The following is an 18,845-nucleotide window of genomic DNA, read 5'->3' on the forward strand; positions in this document are numbered from 1 at the left end:
GGGTCAGGGTGGCGTTTTTCCAACTGTGGCAGCGCTACTTAAAGGGCAGGTGTCTGTCGGGCGGCCATTTTTTGGGGGGCCGACTGCCAGCACCTGCCCCCTTTCCCTTTCTTCTTCGGGGTGCCGGCCGCGATCGCTCAGCCCAGCACTCCTCTTGGTGGTCCAGCAGGGAGGGAGGCCTGCAATGACACGACGCTACGTGCCGACGCGCATGGCGCTGTTGCACGTAGCGCTGCGAAATTCACTGGCAGTGCCCCAAGAAGGGGGAAGGAGTGCTTCCAGTAGCTTGGGGCACTACTGCTGAATTTACGGCGCAGGAGCGCTAACTAGTTTGGGATTAGCGCGCCGGCGATGTTAGCGCCCCAAAGGGGTGCCACCGAATTTTTCCCCCTATATGTTTACTTGGTTAAATGCTGTTACAACTGAGTTGAAGGATGAGGTTTCAAATAGCTGAATTGTTATATCTATGTTTTGCCTGAGAAGAAAAGTGGCAGTGAGCCATTCAGAGCAGAAAGATCCAAAGTTTTATCTTTGGACTAAGCCATGTTAGCTGTATGAATTTTATAATTGGATCCAGCACCTCTGGGCTAAAAAAGGAGCCGGGGCAGGGGGGAAATCATTGATCAGTGTGTAGTGATGTGCTGGAAATTATGTGCATGTGGAGGTAAAGATAGAATGGGGTTTGACTGTAACGCCCCTCTTCCGCACCCTCCCCTGCTTACTATTACTGTCTAGGTTTGCAAACATAGGTTGGTCACTGGGATGAGGTAACAGAAACTATCTGGCAGCTGTGGAACTTTCCCTCAATGAGTTAACATTTTCAGGATAGAAGGAGAGCAAACTGGGAAAACAGACTGTGCTTTGGTCCCATTAACTAGTTCACATGTTTGATTTCACATTGTAATTTGTCCAGTAGCTGAATAGAAGATTATCGTTTTTTTTTGGTCTATACAGGAAACATTTTTTATCCGGCACCGACGGGACCGACGTGGTGCCGGTTCATCAAAAATTCCGGATAACCGAAAGCTATAGTAAAAGATACGAGAGCTGAGAGCTCTGTATAAAGCAACAAACCCTGTTGCTTAGCAACAGGTTCAGAACAATGGCCACAAGTTCCAAGCGTCTCTGTAGCTTAGCAACAGCTGCAGCCACACCCTTGCACAGCAACAGATCAAGGAAGGCAGAAGTAAAACTTACCTGAACCTACTCCTGAATTTTGCCGGTTAACCGAGAGTTCCAGTTATTTAGGTGCCGGTAAATCGAAAGTTTCCTGTATTGTGAACTAGGCATGCCCAACTGCTCTCTTAAGTTTCTCTAGCTCTGATGTGTAATATTTATTAAAAACACCCGGAAACTTAAACCAAAAATATGCCAATTTTGAAAAAAGTAGCATCAGATTTCAGCATTGGAAGAGTTAAAATGATTTTTGGACTTATACGTGTTAAAGTGAACGGAGGCAATATCAACTCAAGTGTGATAAGGTCAAATACAATGAAGATTTTCCTGACAGTGTATGTTAACTTAAACCGCAGAGCATAAGGCTTCTCTATGAACTTGGCTTGTCTGAAACTTTGGGCCAACTGCCAAGATGCTCTCATTCTTTGTGAAATTGGCCTCGTCAGCTGTCATGGTTTCTGCAAACAGCCTATTGGGTTTAAGGGTACACATCTTGATAGCAGGCCGAGCACCCTGAAACTTCTGTTAATCTCAGGATAGAACAGTTTTCGTGAGTATGGCCTTTGATGTGTTAACACTTTTGCCGCATGGAGATTATTTCATGTGATTATATCCCCAAAACAATTCCCCTACAGCAAAAATACTTCCCAGCAATCAGCAGGAGACAGAGTGAGAGAGACAAAGGAGACAAATAGATAAACTAGAGAGAGTTAAATAATGCAAAGAAGACAGGAAAGAGAGAGGTACAACGAGGAAACACATCCAGCGTGCTGTTCGGTGTGTTGAAAACCTGAGATCAAATTTGTTAATATCATGAACTATCCTATATCATAAATGTTAAAAGTTCTGCTTTAGCAGTAAAGTGAGAGAAAGGAGACAGAACGAGATGACAATTACTGCTCACCGACAGCAAATTCTTCATTCAGAAGACAGCAGTTTTGTTCTTTATCTGCTGAGAGACCTGACAGAAGGTGTAATTTCAGCTGGGTGAATTGGATGACGTAAATGTTTCTCCCCTGAGCTGGAATGTGTAGTCACATAGTGAACAGTTTGAGAGCGGGCTAAACGTTCCTTTTGAGAGACAGGTGGCCCTGGGATTTCAGCTCGTAACCTTTCAGGTTGTGGATCAAGTATCCAGTTGTTTTGGCTACGAGGTCAACAAGCAAAGCATTTTTGTGCTTTAGATTTGTGTTTACTGGGAACAAAATAAGAGTCCTAATTTGATTTAAACTTGTGCTACCCACGAGGGAAACGGATAGGCTGATTTTACATCAACTTAATGGATGTGAAAAAAAGAGTTTTAACTCAAGGTGGTGCAACCTATTAGAACATAAGAACTAGAGTAGGCCATTCAGCCCCTCAAGCCTGTTCCGCCATTCAATTAAGAACATAAGAACATAAGAAATAGGAGCAGGAGTAGGCCAATCGGCCCCTCGAGCCTGCTCCGCCATTTAATAAGATCATGGCTGATCTGATCCTAACCGCCAATCTACTATCACAGAACCATCTCCTGAATCTAACAGAATTAGACACACGAAATAGGAGCAGGATCAGGCTACACGGCCCCTGGGCCCACTCCGCTACCCACAGGGCCATGTCCGATCCGAACCTAGACTCATGTCCAAATTCCTGCCCGCTCCCCGTAACCCTTAATTCCCTTTACTTCTAGGAAACTGTCTATTTCTGTTTTAAATTTATGTAATGATGTAGCTTCTACAGCTTTTTGGGGCAGCATATTCCATGGGCCTACCACCCTCTGAGTGAAGTAGTTCCTCCTCATCTCAGTTTTGAAAGAGCAGCCCCTTATTCTAAGACTATGCCCCCTAGTTCTAGTTTCACCCATCATCGGGAACATCCTCCCTGCATTCACCCGATCCAACCCCTTCACAATCTTATATGTTTCAATAAGATCGCCTCTCATTCTTCTGAACTCCAATGAGTAGAGTCCCAATCTACTCAACCTCTCCTCATATGTCCATCCCCTCATCCCCGGGATTAACCGAGTGAACCTTCTTTGTACTGACTCAAGAGCAAGTATGTCTTTTCTTAAGTATGGACACCATTAGATCTGTATCTTAACTCCATTTACCTGCCTTAGTTCCATATCCCTGAATACCCTTGCCAAGCAAAAATTTATCAATCTCTGTTTTTAAATTTTCAATTGACCTAGCCTCAACAGATTTTTTGAGGGAAAGAGTTGCAGATTTCCACTATCCTTTGTGTGAAGAAGTGCCTGATTTTCGTATCCCTCTCTCCCTGCCAAAAAAATCATGATATACTGAAGCACCTAATGGTAATTACTGTTTTTTTTTCTTAGACCTGTCATTCAGCCTGAATCAATAAAAGGTAGTAATAGAATAACATGTATTTAACAATGAAATGATCTGCACAACATACAACTTGCATCGTATATAGGTGGTTGCGCATGGTGCATTTTCCCTTTGTGGTGTTTCCGAGAGACATAATTCAAGTACTTTTCCCTTCAAACAATTTTTCATAATGATAGTGTCCCTTTAAAAGCTAAAGCAACTTCTATTATCCTTGATGTTCATGGACTAATTATCTTGAAAGCATCAAGTCCTCCTGACTTTAATCACAAAGGTCATGCTAAAAGAATACTAAATCCTACAATTATAAAGATGGTTTACCTTGTTGAATGCCATTTTCACAAAATGTGACATGGTGTAAAAGGGCATCATATTCTTTGGATTTTTTTTTTTTACATAGTTGCAGTCATCCTTAAAGGTTAGGGTCTCTGGAGCTCAGTCTCCTGAGTGCTTAATGCCTAATATTATTTTGTTGATAGTAAAACCAAATAGTCACAAGAATTAAATGGTTCAAGCATATTTAGTGGCCAGCACATGGACATATATAAAAACAAACTTCTGAAATCCAGTAACTATCCTACCATTTGTGAAAATAAATGTTTCTACCACAATTATAGTAGCGTAGGCATTAAAAGGGCTGATTCCCTGATCCATGCTCCCGCTGAGGCGTCGTGGTCACAGAGTGCGCTGGTGGCGATAGCAGGCCTACACTCTTCAATTTCCATCCATTTAAATTAATTGCTGGAAAAATCGGGGACTGAGAGCCCGCAATTTCCTGACTAGTGCTCCGTTTAAACACCACTCCTTACCGGGAACTGCTGGTTGGGAAATCGGGACTTATTCTCCAAAGAATAAAATTTGGAAATCCAGTAGATTTCTTGGTATGTTTTTGCTGTCGTTTGAAAGCAGATTATGGTACAGATGTGGAATCAAGCTTGCCAACAGTAAGTAAAAGCTGTTAGAACACCAAAAGTCTGAAAGGAAATAACCATATAGAGATCAGAGCCATGTGCAGCAGTAAAAGAGCAATGTACAGTAGCAGGAAGAAAATGCGCTCTGTATTGATGTGTGGTTTTGGCACTCCTCTTCTAGCATTGTGGTTTTTACTCACAATATTGAGCTCTTTCCTGTAGGATTATTAGTATTAATTTGTCTTTATGTTTAGGGAAATAGCCCTATTACTAATTCTAAACTTGAGCGGAGACAACAACCACAGAAACTGGTACGATGAATACTAAACACTTCACTCGATTGTCGAACAACAATAAGCAGCAACTCTAAATCATTCTCACAACTGTGGAACGCTGCTCTGGGGTGGGCCAGGAGTGTCTACCGATTCTTCCTTCTCCTCATCCTTTTTCTCATTGCCCCTTCTTGATGATTGCCCCTCCTTTAACACAGTTTTTGAGGCTTAGTCTTATGGTGGCCGACTCCCATAAATTGTCATAGTTATTTTTTGTTGCAGTTTCCAAAGTTATGGGGAAAAAATTTGGTGGCGCCCCCTTTGGGGCGTAACTTCGCCGGGGCGCTACTTTTAGCGGCCCGAAAAAGATAGCGCCCCCGCACTGTAAATTGAGTGGTAGCGCCCCAAGCAGAAGCACTCCCCTCCTTCCTGGGGCGCTACCATTAAATATCGCGGTGCTACGTGCAACAGCGTCACATGCGTCGGCACATTGCGCCGTGGTATTACAGGCCTCCCTCCACTGCTTAAAGGGGAGGGGCCTAGCGCAGCGCACACCGCAGCCCTGCTGGACCACCCAGGAGTGGGATGCCCTTTAATTAGCGCCGCAAAAATGCCACCCTGACCCTGTCGGACATATCGTCCAGCGGTAGGTCAGGGGCGCAACTGAAGTTTGCGGCCGGGGCGTGAGCAGGGCGCGGGGCACAGCGCAATGCGATGTCGTCATTGCCGGAGGCACGGCACGGCACGACGCTACTGACTACCGCCACCGCTAACCTCCCGCTGAATTTCACGGGAGGTGTTAGCGGCGCTGGGCTCAGGCACTAGGGGCTTCGCGCTAACGGGAGGCACAAAGCAGCCAAATTTTTCCCCCATGACCTTTCCTGTTCCATGTCTGTTTTCTGTTGTTTTTCTTAGCAGTAGACAAAAGTCTGTGGTGTTGTTAGCTTACAGCCTGGGTTTTCCATTAGCCAAAGAGTCAAAAATTCATGACTTTAAAATAACCCAAAACAATCTGTTCCCTGCAGTCCAGCTTGCTGTGATTATCTCCCTCTCCTCCTCCATCACATTCTTTCTGGTTCTCTGTTTTTACCTCACTTCCTCTCCCCTCTGTATCAATGTTTATCTTTGCTCACGTCACTAGGCTAGAAATAAAAGTGAAAGAAATAACAAGCATATTAATAACAGTAAGTGACACCCTAGCTATAAATCGAACCACTAGCTTCCCTACAACAAATCCTTTTGTTATTAACAGAGACTTCCAAACTGTTTCAAATCTGCTTCCTCCTCTCGCTGTTAAATCAAGAACTCTAGAAGCCTTATTACTCTCAATCATGTTAGAAAGCCATTAAGAGACTTGGAGCTAAAAATTCGGGTGTTTTACGCCACCCGTTAATGGCAAAATTTAGCGAAAAAATGGCGACCGCCACTCTTTCACCAGCTGGTGGCGGGTCCCGCGGCATCCGCCATGTTCCAAGGACGGCTAGCGCTGTCGGTAAAAGCGATGGCCCTGCAGCTGTAAATTAGGGAGAGGGTGACGTCACACGCCGACTTAACATCACCTCGGTGAACTTGGACCTTAGCGCTGAGTTCAGTCCTGGGTCCTAAGCTCGTCATGAAAACCAAGTGTGCAGCAGACTGACAGAGACACTGTCAGCACCTCTTAAAGGGACACACATCTTTCAGATAAGTTTGCATTTAAGCTTTTGGACTAGATTTTTAAAAATTTTTATTGAAGCAGTGGCTTGCTGCCATAGATGTTAAAAGTTTTTAAGTGTGTAGGGAGTGCTGCTGGATGATTGCAAGACATCGGATGGTAAAGGAAGGCCTCTGAGAAGACAGAAAATGCTGCAAATACTCAGCAGGTCAGACAACATCCGTAGAGTGAGACACAGATTTCACGTCTCAGATCAAGATGCTGCCTGACCTGCTGAGTATTTCCCGCATTTTATGCTTTTATTTTAGAATTACAGCATCCATTCACAGAGGGAAGAAGAGGACGCAGAAGAGGAAGACGCAGAAGAGGAAGACGCAGAAGAGGCAGACGCAGAAGAGGAAGAAGCAGAAGGAAGGATGCAACCTAGACAGCCCCTTTCTGGCTGGGATATCTGGGATGGAATCATCCGCCTGTGGTTTCAGTGAACACAACTCCAATTCCCCTTTCAACATTAGTCCCACACCTTACCTTCCCTCTGTTACTGATTATCACAGCATCCTCTTGGCCACAATGCTGAAATAAAAGCTACCACAAAACAAACTTTCCAATCCAATGTTATACATCTATCCATCCAATATGACATCAAGAAATCAACTCATCACCCTTATGCATTCCCTTAGTGACTGTCTTGTGTGTGCCTTTGCCTATCCTGTTAATGTCACGCAGTGCCACCCCAATGGCTGCAGCATGGCTGGTGGAAGGCTGCTGACATTCAGTGGGGGACACTGCGGATGACCTTGCTGGTCAGCTTTGAGGAGCTGGAGGCTGGGAATGTGAAATCGAGTGATAGTGTTTATGCTTCTTCTTCCTCCTCCTCCTCCCTCCATTCTCCTCCCTCCTCCTCCCTCCCTCCCTACTCCCTCTCTCCCTCCTCCATCCTTCTCATCATCATCCATCATCATCATAATTTCTTGGGTGTGTGAAATGAGGAAGGCACAAGGATGGAGTTGTGGTGAGGGGAAGGCGGGAAAGCAAGAGGTGCATTCGAGAAGGAGGATAACATATGAGGATACCAGCATCTTGTATCCTTTCAGCCCCGCCGCTGGCCAAGGGCTCAGCCATGCCCATGCCAAGAATGGCCACCACCGTCTCCTGCAAGGGGATGAGGTGAGGCTAGAAATAGGAGATGTGCCTCGTGATTGGTACAGATTGTTAGTAGGTGAATGATTGGGCGGGGTGGGGGGGAGTCGTGCATTGAGCAGTATGTGAGGCTAGTGATGCAGTTGGTAGGAGATGACTTTTGAAGATGCATTCACAGACCTTGACCAGTGGTCTGAGGCCAGGAAGCTTCTTTGGGAACTGGAGCCAGGTGGTGGGGGCAACACTGCTGGCAGTGACGGTCTCAGTGATGTGGTCTCACATCGTTCTTTCTGGAGGGCCGCCTGACCCCTGTGGGTAGAGGGCCTGCCTTGCAGTGTTGACCCACTGCACAAAGCTGGAGTGCTGTGTGGGAGACCCCGGGTGCCCCTTCCCTGGCTTGCTAAGCCATTTGTGTTAGTGCTGAAGCACTTTTCCAATTTTTTTAAGGTGTGGAAGGGATTCAGCTTTAAGAGATGAACACTCCCATTTGGGAAATTTTTTCCAAATGTTATTTTTTTTTTCTCCAGAAGGAAGTTGAGCTGTAAGGGCTGAAAACTGCATATTTTTACATAATTTATTTTGTCATTTCAGAAAGTTTTGCCATTTTAAGACAACGACAATGCATTGCCCCTTTAACATTCCACAACGCCTAGCGAAATCACAGCTTCACTTTCAGAGGCCGTGCGAAGCTGCACTGCTGCTTCTGGATGCCATATTTGGGCCCGATGCCAGGACGAACGTCACCAGGAGTGTGTTACATGGTCAGCTTAGCGCTGGGCTAATAACCAGCACGAATTTTTCACTCTTACCGGTGCCACCATTTTTGCGGCCGTGAACCCACGGCCGCGGTGGCACCGTCAGCTTTAGTGCTGCACTCAAATTTTTAGGCCTTAGGGGCTTATTTTGGCCAAAGGGTGAAACCAGGTGCTAATAGGTGCAGTGCTAATAAGACTAGCCTGTTTGAAGTATCCCTTGAAGTAGCGCTCGAAATCGACATCAGCGGTGTATTTACTCCAAAACAGCTGGTCGCTGTTAGGAGAGGGCGTTAGTTGAAGCGCTATCCACCAAAATGTCATCCAGCCTCTTTAATGAGCACTGGCAGGCATTTTTAAGTGGCAATCAGCTGTTTAACAAGCCTCCGGGTGGCCGTTCCTAGCGCTGGCTTCAACTCCTTTATCAAGATGACGGGTTGCACTAAACGTGGGCTAAACCTGTATTGCAACTGAAGACCCCATCTTGGCCACCTCAGAGGCTCTTTAGGGTCTAAAGTATTCAGTGAAAATCGCTCCCTTAACAACCTTGTTCCCTTAGAAAGAACTTGAAGTATAAAAACAGTGGCAACAGGAAACTTTCTGGGCTAAGAAGACTTGGAGCCAAACTGAACTTGCTCAAGGCACACTTTTACTCTTACAGGCCTTTATAAGGTGGTGTTAACAAATATCTCCAGATAGAACGAACTTGGTCCTCATTTCAGATGCACACGAGGTAAACATCTACTAAAATGCACAAGCCAAGGAATTAATTTAATTTGATAGCAAAATACTGCAGATGCTGGAAATCCAAAATAACAACAGAAAATGCTGGAAAAACTCAGCAAGCCAGGCAACATCCGTGGAGAGAGAAATAGAGTCAACGTTTCAGGCTCTTGCATTGTTCCAATGAAGTTCAACGTAAGCTCGAGGAACAGCACCACATCTTCCGATTAGGCACTTTACTGCCTTCCGGACTCAATATCGAGTTCAACAATTTCAGATCATAACCTCGGCCCCCATTACATTTTTACATATATTTTTTATCCACACCTTTGTTTTGGCCCTTTCCCCTTTTTTTCTCTCCCACATGGCAGCTGTCTCTCATTCTGCCAGCGCATTTCACACCTAATCTAGAGCCGTCTTTTGTCTCCACTAGTCCTATCACCAACTCGTCTGGTTTTGAATACCTCTTAATGTCTCTTCACTTCTCTTTTGTTCTCTCATCCCCATTTCCCAGCCCCCAAACTGGCCTTTTAATCTGTTTCATTTCCTGTGCTTTTTCAGTCTTAACAAAGGGTTTGGACCTGAAACGTTGACTCTATTTCTCTCTCCACGGATGTTGCCTGGCCTGCTGAGTTTTTCCAGCATTTTCTGTTGTTATTTATAATTAATTAAATTTGTTATTCAATCGTGGCTGTAAGGTTCTGGTCAAGGAAGTGGACATCATGAAACACTGTTGGAGCAAAGGCACTGCCGTTTTTTAACCTGACTACCCAAAAAACATTTAATGGAATCAAATAGAATTCTAATGTTTCTACTGTGGAGACAATTGGCTTTGACTTGAACTCTCAATAACACCATCAATTTGAATCTGTATAGTCCCATTAACACCAAGGCTCTTCACAGACAGGCATTGGAAATTGACGCCAATGTGGGGAGAGACCGATTAAGAGATGTGACCAAATGCTTGGCTGAAGAGATGGGTTTGGAGAAGGTTTTTAAAGGTGGAGAGAGAGTTGGAGAGGGGCAGAAGTTTATGAAGTGAGTTCTTAGAGGTCAGGACTGAGGCAGCTGTTGGCTGTACCACAATTGGTTGGGTGAAGGAAGAGGGGAATGAGTATGAAGCCAGAATCGGAGGAATGGAGAGTACATGAAAGGCTATCGGCCTATGACTTGGCAATGATGGCCACACCACCACCATGGCGATTAGGGTGGGACAAATGGGGGAAAGTATATGCTTCTGTAATTGGGAAAGAGTCACCATCTGTGAACTATGTTTCAGTGAGAGCAGTAATATTGATAGAATCATTAACTACAAGATTGTGAATGGCAACGGCCTTATTGGCAAATAAGTTAACATTTTGGAGGGAAATACAGAGAGGATGTGACTGTGGATACACAGGTGGCAGCAGTAGCGGAGCCGAGCATGATGTCGAAGAGGTTGGAGGAATTGACACCCTAAGGAATTCTTCAAGCATGACAGTCGCTGAGCAGAGGATGAGGCATCTTAGGAGATCTAGCAACAAATATCATGATGGGAATTAAATAGATTTTAATTATTTCCTCAGCGCTCCATATAATAATCCGTCCACTTGTGCAAATAACAGTGAGAGGTAGCTTCACACGTTTTGCCTAGGCACCGAAACAAGCAAACCTGTTGCTTTTAATGAGCAGTTTTTAGGGTGTCCTGCGTTATGGGGAACAGGCAGGAATGTGGAGTTGAGCCCAAGATCAGAGCACCTATGAACTTATTGAATGGCTGAGCAGGCTCGAGGGGCCGAATGGCCTACTCCTGCTCCTATTTCTTATGTTTTTATGTTCTGGCATTTATTAAGTGCAAGTTCGGAAAGCATTCTGTGAGGATGCCATTCTTCTCTTTGAGGAAGTGGAGGCAATTGGATTCTTATCTTGCAGGTTCTGAGAGAAAGAAAGAACTTGTGCATTTCACAACCTCCACATGTCGCAAAGCGCTTTCCACCCAATGAAGTACTTTTGAAGTGTTGTCAGTGTTGTAATCTGAACGACAATCATTGACTGAATCACTGACGTTTGGACAGTGGGGAAAAGGATCGCGAACCACCTTCAGTGCTATAACATTACCCATCCTTCTCAGCCTCCTGAGGTTACAAACATACGAACAATGATGGACAGGAAAAGACCTCCCAAACCCGTGACCTCTACCATCTAGAAGGACAAGGGCAGTAGGTGACTGGAAACACCACCACCTCCAAGTCACACACCATCCTGACTTGGAAATACATCGCCATTCCTTCATCGTCACGGGGTCAAAATCCTGGAAGTCCCTGCCTAACAGCGCTGTGGGAATACCTTCACGGACTGCAGTGGTTCAAGAAGGCGGCTCACCACTGCCTTCGCAAGGGTAATTAGGGATGGGCAATAAATGCTGGCCTTACCAACGACGCCCACATCCCATGAATTAATTTTTTTTTAAACCCTCTGGTCCATCCAGCTTGTCCCACAGAATTGTGATACCTTGTGTATCACAATATACATAAAAGCAAAATACTGTGGATGCTGGAAATCTGAAATAAAACCAGAAAATGCTGGAAATACTCAGCAGGTCAGGCAGCATCTGTGGAGAGAGAAACAGAGTTCACGTTTCAGGTCAATGATATCGACCTGAAACGTCAACTCTGTTTCTTTCTCCAGAAATGCTGCCTGACGTGCTGAGTATTTCCAGCATTTTCTGGTTTTATATCACAATATATAGACTCCCCAACCCACCCAAAACCATATGATCTCCTGGGAGAAGCAAAAACCAAATAAAAACCCAGGCTAATTTGGGGGGAAAATGGGAAATTCCTTTCCGACCCCCCCTCCCCCCCACCCCCCCGGGCATTCAAAACTAGTCCCGGAAATCACTCTGGACCTAATAATTCTATGCACAGTATCTTCAGTTATAAACTTTCAGTTCTTTGACTTGTTAATCAAATTAAACCATGCTGAGGCAAACGTGACAAAAGTTGCCGGAAAAGATGACAGCTGAAGGAAGTTCAGCCTTGCTTCTCACTGCTGATAGCTTCCATATTCCTTGAAGCCTATATCCACTCATTGATGGACTATTATAAACCCTGTTCGACAGGCTGCAGAGAAAACCCATCTCTTACTCTTGGACCTAGTACAAATCAAAGCCATGCGGACGAGTGGACTGAACGAGGATAACCCACTTGACGTCGAGATTTGTCTCCTGCAACATCTGAGAAATCTGGCTGGGCTGTCAGTCTTCTATAACCGGGGTTCTCAAGCAGGGGTCCGAGGCCCCCCTAGGGGTCCGCGAGAAGATTTCAAGGGGTCCACGCCACAGAAGATTGACTAGTTTTAGCAGGTGACTTTGAATCGAACTATCTCACTGCTGCCGCTTGCAGGTAGTGTCCCATGGGGAGGTCGGCGGCCGGGCCTGGGGCTCCCCGGGCCTTCGGTGGCGGTACGGGTCGCATGCTGCCTGTGGGCGCTCTGCCAACCAATTGAGAGCGGCGAGTGGAGGAGGCTGGGCCAGAGCTTCTGCGGGAAAGCAAAGAATTGGAGCCCGTCACACTCTGCCAAGCCAGCCCGGGATCTCAATCTCTATTTTGAATCAATGCGGGTGGGCCTGAGGGATAAAAACACACAAAATTACCCTGTATGGGCCATGGCAAAGGTGCAGGTTAACAACGTGGTGGTGGTTGACAACCCATCGCCCTTTATTTAACTCTTTTCAGTTGGGATCACCTTTGAGTGCTTCGAAGATCTGTTTGGAGTATGAGTGAGGCCTGGGGCCTGGACGTGAGGGCCTCCAGGCACTGTAAAGTGTGTGTTGAGGGGCCGAGGCCTAGTGAACTTTGACGGTTGCTAATCCTAAATTGGCTGCTGTGTTTTCTGCACGACAACAGTGACTGCACTTCGAAAGTACTTCATTGGCTGTAAACCACATTGCGACGTCCTGAGGTTGTGAAAGATGTTATGTAAATGCAAGTTCTTTCTTTGTTGACCTCAAATTACTTCTTCACATTGTACCAATGTGAGATCTCCATTGCTGTGACCATTGGCTCCTGTGTCTTGTTGAAGTGAATTTACTTGAATTATGCCGAATTTTGGATAGTTTTGGATCCATGTCCTCGAGAAACTCAATGAAAATTGGCCAAACTCATTTTAGTCTGCAGCTTCGTATCAAAATCCTTTTTGCCTTATAACCATGCAGGCCTCATTCTCAGCTGTCACTTCTGGAGCTGGATTCTCTGCAGTTTCTGTGACCCTAATATATTGTACGGCCCTTTGACTATTTGATAAATATGCTTGTCAGCAATGGAGCTAGAACCTGAGTGAAGAATGATAAGCGTAGTAATTATGCGCTACTGAATACGTAAGGAGCATCTGGGTATTTGTTGTAAGTTGTAATTGCCGTTGCAAAACTGATGAGCCTACCCCTGCATGCATGAGTTCCTGCAAAACTTTGCATCACAGTTTTAGCTATGCGCATAATTTAGCACCACATCTGACTTTTCGCCCAGTTTAGCACCGAGTTAGATATCATCTGGCAAAAGCAATAGTACAAAATCATGGAAACATGCAGTGTTCCTCTGCTGATTCAGGCTGACTTATAGTTTGGATGAGAGACCAGTGTGTCATGTTATTGCTATGATAAAGTACTCTTATGTGCCATAGCTGACACTCAATTATACTCTTAGTTCACCATTCCTGACCCTGAATCTGGAGACTCTAATGCTGTTCTCTGTAAATTATCTTTCCTTGATTGCCAGTTGCTCCTTCGAACCTGCACTGCCAAACACTTGATTCATGTTGTGAATTCCTTCCGTAAAAAGCCTGGTAATGCTTTGCTTTTGTTGCTGTCACTGCACTCAGAATTTAGATTGTGACTCTAAATAAGGGTAAAACAATGAAAGGGGACAAGAATTATTGTCACTTCATGCTTTTGGCAGATTTATGTCATAGATTTATGTTCCTGGGAGAAAACTTTGTTACTTAAACTACAAACTCCAAAGCCTTGTCAATAACTTATAGGTAAATAATTGGAATTTAAACACGATTCCCTGTCTGAGATAGGAATCATCAATAAAGATAGCTTCACCCTGAAATTATGTTGTGTTTGAGTGCTTCGCACTTTCCTTTGAAATTCCTCTCTGCACTACTTTGGTGGAGGTTTTAACGCACTTAAAATAAATGGGCTGACTCTTCTCCTAAAATAGTAGATAGAGGAATTTCAGACACATCCGTTAAATATTCTAACATTCGCAGCCCATGGTGTAATTTCAAAATTCTTGTGTGATGACCTACTACTACTACCTACAAGGCCTTGAACAACGTGGACCACTTTCCATACCTCGGGAGCCTCCTGTCAACAAGGGCAGACGTCGATGACGAAGTCCAATACCGCCTTCAGTGTGCCAATGCAGCCTTCGGTCGCCTGAGGAAGAGAGTGTTTGAAGACCAGGACCTCAAACCCAGCACCAAGCTCATGGTCTACAGAGCAGCAGTGATACCTGCCCTGCTGTATGCCTCAGAGACATGGACCATGTACAGCAGGTACCTCAAAGCACTGGAGAGGTACCACCAACGCTGCCTCCGCAAGATCCTGCAAATCCATTGGCAGGATAGGCGCACCAACATCAGTGTTCTCGCTCAGGCCAACATCCCCAGCATCGAAGCTTTGACCACGCTCGATCAGCTCCGATGGCCGGGTCACATCGTCCGCATGCCCGATACGAGACTCCCAAAACAAGCGCTCTACTCGGAGATCCGTCAAGCGAGCCCCAGGTGGGCAAAGGAAATGCTTCAAGGACACCCTCAAAGCCTCCTTGAAAAAGTGCAACATCCCCACTGACACCTAGGAATCCCTGGCCCAAGACCGCACAAAGTAGAGGAGAAGCATCTGGGAAGGCGCCGAACACCTCGAGTGTCTTCGCTGGGAGCAAGCGGAAACCAAGCGCAAACAGCGCAAGGAGCGCACGTCAACCCAAGCACCCCACCCACCCGCCCCTTCAACCACCATCTGCCCCACCTGTGACAGAGACTGTAGGTCCCACATTGGACTCATCAGTCACCTGCGAACTCATTTTTAATGTGGAAGCAAGTCATCCTCGGTTCCGAGGGACTGCCTGAGAAGAAAGATTCTTGTTGAAGTGTTAGCTAAAAACAGGTACTTCTTAATCAATAAAAAATGTGGGATTGAATACCTGGAGGGGAGTGCTATTCCATCTTGTTTAAAGGCACTTCAGACAAACATGTTGTGGTAGTGTATACCTCTCATCAGAACATGATGAAAACTACACACCCAAAATGCCATAAACCTGTCTTCTTTCTTTACAGATGCTGACTGACCTGCTCTGCAGTTCAATTTTCTGTTTTTATTTCCGATTTCCGGCAATTGCAGTTTTTAAAAAAAAAACCTATTTAACAAATTTGGCTTGAAATCAGTGCCCATAGTGATTACTGACTGAAGTGACTCAATATTGATCAGTATGACTCTGTTTACCAAGTTAATAATCACTGCTGAATGGATCCAGTAAAGAGCGTCCCCATACTGATGACTTACAGTTTTTACTCTTTAAAATTATTAGCACAAATAATATTCCAACGTAAGATTCCGGTCATAATGAAGACTGGGAGCTGCAGGCTAAAATAGGAACATGGGAACAGGAGTAGGCCATTCAGCCCCACAAGCCTGCTCCATTCAATTAGATCACAGCTGATCCGTATCATTACCCCTTGGTTCCATATCCCTTATTCCCTAAATGGGTGGAGTTTCTGCATAGTCAAATAGTCTCTGATTCACAGTCTCAGCACCATGTGGCAATCAATATGTTTAATTCTGCCAGAAGTTGGAACACAAACCATCAGCAAAAAAAAGAATTTGCTTTGATTGAAATTCACTGATGTCACACCGGCATCTGGTCGTTAAGTTATCCAAAGTATACAAGTAGTGGAAAATGATATGCAAACATTCTGGCTGCGATGCTGATCTAAAACCCTGGTTGATTTGACATTGCCTGCTGTCGGATTCAGCAATTCGTGTACGCAAGGCAGCCAGTTGCCCACAGTGAAGGGTTCAAATATCTGGGGGCATAGGTTACAACTGAGCAAGTTAGGTATAAGAAGTTGGGTGGATTTGGTTTACCCAAAGTCCTGTTAAAGAAGATACCAGGAAAGCTATTGCAACAGACCGTACAAATGGGTTTAAAAACATTTAGGGGGAAAAATTCAGTTGGTAGCGCCTCCCATTAGCGCCTTAACAGGGCGCTAAATGGGGCGCAAAGCAACTAGCGCCCGGGCGCAGCGATGCTTGCGCCGCTCGCGAAATTAACTAGACATTTTGCGGCGGCACTAAACACTACCGCCACGATCTCCTGCGCCGGCAGATTGTGACGTCAGTCGAGTGCACAAGGCCCCGTTAGCGCCCCGGACCGGAAATTGAGTGGCGCCCCCTGCCTTACCGCCTGCCGCTAGCAACGACAGGTTGAGGGGAGCGTTATGCTGTCAGAAAGGGACTAGGGGAACGCTATTTAAAGGCGACCACTTCCTACCTTTTTTTGTCGGTGACATTTTTGCACCACGCATTCTGAGAGAGAGAGAGAGACTTCTGGGGAGATTCAACGCTGTGTGAAGGAGTTTTGGGTACTGAGCAGCACTTTGCAGGTTGGTTTTGATTTGCCCTTCCTTGTATCGATTTAGAAGAGACTATGGGGGCTGCACTCTGAGCTCTTCCCCTGGTTCTCTCCATTGTTCTTTCCAGCAGATTTGATGTACAGGTCTCTCCAGGCTGAGATTCAGGTCGAGATTCAAGGCTGCAATGAACAGGATGTGGATGGAGAGCAAGATCAACTCTCACCTTTAAGATAAAAACAGAAAATGCAGGAGAAACTCAGCAGGTCAAGCAGCATCTGTGAAGAGAGAAACAGATTTAACGTTTCAGGTCGATGACTATTCGTCAGAACTCTCCTTTAAGAATTGGCCGGTGCCAGTGTGTCTGTGTTCCATTCCTGACTGACATCACATGAGCTTCACCAGCGCTGTGAGGCAGCGCCTCGCTCCTCGGCCTTAGCGCCTTAAGAGAGGTGTGTAGCACCTGATTTAGCGCTCCAATCACCTCCAGGGGCGATAAAAGCCAAGTTTGCTGTCGGAGGCGATAATTAGCGCCAGGCGCTAAACTTTGCGCTCCGCCGATAATAGCGCCCCAAATGGGGTGATACCGAATTTTTCCCCCTCATAGTCTATTTATATTGTAGATAATCTTGGCACAATAGCATCAGTTCCATTCAGGCAATATAAATCCTGCTGACCAGCTCTGTGCATGAGTACATAAAGGTAAATGCAGAACTTTTCTCCTGACAGTTACATTTTCAATGTTGTGAGAGCACTATTATTTGTGGTATCACCCACAGTCTATGTTTTAGAAACTGCACGATAGTGGTGGGGGCGGGGTGGGGGGAGGGGGGTTGGGGTTGGGGGTGGGGTGGGGGCGTGGGTGGTGGGGTCTCGCAGTCCAAGGGACTGTCTGCATACTTTTAAAACCGTGTTGGCCACAGACTGGAATTATACTCCAGGCAGTGTCAAGCCCATGGTGTGGCAGACTGCCTCCTCCAACTGGAGATAGGTTGGAACCCCAACTCCAACTTTAGCACTGGTGCCAAGTGGAAACTGCTTTTCAGGCATGCTGAAGTTGCAGCGGAACTGGAATGCATTTCTGGTGAGACAAGGAAGATGGTGAGAAGGTAGATAAGATAACGCTGTTCTATCAAAGGGAGCTTGTTGTGCCTGAAGGCCTTTTAAATGTTCAAAAAAGCTTTTATGCTGTTACAGGAACTAGCCTGGACTTTGCCAAGCTTCAGTTTTAAAAGCCTTGATTTGTAGGAGGAAGGAAGAGTGAGGGAGGAGGAAGAGCCACAGTTTTGTGGTCCTGGAAAAGAATGAGTTAGATTAGGAGATGGTGCAATGAGTTTTGAGTTGAACACAGTGAGGTTGCAGCAAGAAAGAACAATGTGTAGGATGGTGTATTACGAGCTTTCGAAGAAAGAAAGAATTTGCATTTACATGTCATAGCCAATTAAGTATTTTTGAACTGTAATCATTATTGTAATGTAGGGAAAGGCAACAACCAACCTACAAACAGCAAGATTCCACAAACAGCAATCAGATAAAAGAAATAAAGAAAGACTTGCATTTATATAGCATCTTTCACAACCCCAGGACATCCCAATTAAGTACTTTGAAGTGCAGTTGTATTGTAGGAAATGAGACAGCAAATTTGCTCACAAACAGCAATGGCCCGTATTTTCCGATCGCAGGCCTCCCGCAGGGTGGAGGACTGCGATCTAGAAAAATCTGCGTCCTTACCTGAGGGCTCCCGGGACGCACACGCTTCCGCTCCTGGGCCTCACCAAACTCCAAGTGTGCAGGGCCCACGTATCCCAGGGGCGCAGGTAGTTCGCAGCATCCCTGGGATCATGTGGGCCACGGGGAGTCAATCACAGACGGGAATCTCCCTTCATACATTTGACAGGAAGACCTGTCAAATATATGAATGGAGATCAATGAAAAAACATAGTAAAACTTTAAATAATTTTTTTTTTAATCACATTTTTAAAATGACTTGAAATTATAATAAATTAAGTAGTTTAAACAAAAATTAAATTTTTTGAAAAAAATAATTAAAGTTTTTTACAGGGCTAAAAATAAACTTACCTTTTTTGAAAGTATTTTAAAATGATAAATCAGTGAAAAAAACATTTAAAAAAACTTTTTTCAGCTCTTATCCTGGTAAAAGCAGGCCTTACGCCTGCTTTTACCAGGCGCAGGAAGGGTTTTCTGTGGGCGGAGGGTCTCCAAAAAGCGGAACTGTCCGCCCGCAGAGGCCCTTCTCCAGGGCAGCCGGAGGATCT

The 18,845-nt window shown here is 45.3% G+C and overlaps 1 protein-coding gene across 1 annotated transcript in view; it reads left to right on the plus strand.

Annotated features, from left to right (window-relative positions):
• csmd1a (CUB and Sushi multiple domains 1a) overlaps positions 1-18,845 on the plus strand; it is a 717,376-nt gene that overhangs the window by 423,296 nt on the left and 275,235 nt on the right. The window lies entirely within an intron of this gene.

The sequence above is a fragment of the Somniosus microcephalus genome, chromosome 9 (genome assembly GCF_052327205.1).
Source record: "Somniosus microcephalus isolate GS21.2 chromosome 9, FLI_Smic_1.0, whole genome shotgun sequence".
Taxonomy (NCBI): domain Eukaryota; kingdom Metazoa; phylum Chordata; class Chondrichthyes; order Squaliformes; family Somniosidae; genus Somniosus; species Somniosus microcephalus.